The sequence below is a fragment of the Geospiza fortis genome, unplaced genomic scaffold, assembly GCF_000277835.1.
Source record: "Geospiza fortis unplaced genomic scaffold, GeoFor_1.0 scaffold27, whole genome shotgun sequence".
Classification (NCBI taxonomy): Eukaryota; Metazoa; Chordata; class Aves; order Passeriformes; family Thraupidae; genus Geospiza; species Geospiza fortis.
The window spans coordinates 425554-427233 of record NW_005054329.1 but is presented as its reverse complement, the minus strand read 5'-3'; positions in this window follow the sequence as shown (position 1 = coordinate 427233).

Sequence of the window (1680 nt, the reverse complement as noted above, 5' to 3'; positions counted from 1 at the left end):
AGTGTTCTCTCTGCCCTCCATTTGGTGGAACAGCAGTTGTGCTTTGGTCCCAGGGTGTCTCCACAGAACAAACAGGGCTGCTCCTGGCTGTGGGGCCTAGAAACAGGACTCATGAGGCCAGATTGCATCCCTGTACCACTAAACAGTGCCGTGCCTGTGCACCCTGGGCCAGAGGCTCCCTGTGACCCTGGCAGGTCACGGGATGCTTTGGGCCCTCCTTCCCTTGTTGTGGGGGCAGCTGGTGACAGTCTTTCCTCCTGGACCATCCCTTCAGGTGAGAGATGCCCCGAACCTCTTCAGGGGCTGAACCCCTGTCCTGGCTAAAGCCACCACTGGGTGCTACACTAATCAGTTATCTCTGGTAGGATTGCTGTACATTGGTGTCCTGTACATCATAACTGAAATACATATGTGACAACTTATCTAGTGCTTAATAACAACTATGGGATAGGAAAGTTAATGGGAAATAAATCAAGAAACTGTTTTTTCAAAATTGCTTCATCTGTTTCAGAGTGGGTCTGAGTTAAAGGAGATTAGGATCTCCTCACTTTTTTTAGAATAATCAAGCTGTAAACTAGAAATATAGAAGGGAAGTTCTGACTGCAAAGAGATATTTTGGTGCACCAAATTAGAGGCAGCAGGTTAAGCCTACCTTTAAGAAACATTTAAACCAGGCAGCAGCTGAGCTGTGACCTGCAGCAACTGCAGCATGAAATGAAACTCTGGGTTGATTTTCCTCCAAAGACAAGCATGGAAAACATGGAATGTGCAGCACTATTGCACTACTATGCAAAATGTGGCTATGGAGAGATTAATTCCTGCAGCACAAAGGATTTTAAAAGACTTTAGCATACAGGCAGGATGCGGATGCAGGATCCTTTACAGCTTGTTTCCCCCTGAAAATGGGATCCTTTTTGATGGTGAAGTCTGACTAGGGCCTGTTGGGTGGGAGTTCCTGCTGCCCTTGGGAGAAGCTTGTGCAGCAGCACTGGCCAGTGTCCTTGTGCTAGCCACAGGACTCTGTATATTGTCTGTTCTCAGCTGAAGGTGCACAAACCTGTGCACTGTTATTCTTTAGAGATGGTGTCTGGGCATGGACAGATTTTGCTATTATAAAATGCTTGAAATCTTTGCAAAACGTAAAGAGGGTGGTGGGGATTGACCACTGTCTTCTGTCTCGGTCCAGCCTCTGAGTGAGGAGCAGATGTGTGTGCTCAGCTGAGGCGCTCTGGGGCTGGAGATGCCGGGACAAGGCCCTGCCCTCCTGCATGGGCAGACACAGCCCCTCCCTGCTGGCTTTCCCCATGGAGAGTGGGAGCAGCACCTCGCCACAGCCAGCACTGGCAGCAATCTCTGGCCCCTGAGCTTCCTCTGGAATGGCTGTGTGACTGGCTGCCCAGGCTCCTTCTTCACCCACAAACGCTGCCAGCAAACCACTGTGAGGTGCAAAGCTGTGCTGTGGCCAGGCATGGGCAGACACAGCCCCTCCCTGCTGGCTTTCCCCATGGAGAGTGGGAGCAGCACCTCGCCACAGCCAGCACTGGCAGCAATCTCTGGCCCCTGAGCTTCCTCTGGAATGGCTGTGTGACTGGCTGCCCAGGCTCCTTCTTCACCCACAAACGCTGCCAGCAAACCACTGTGAGGTGCAAAGCTGTGCTGTGGCCAGTACTCAGCCCTGAG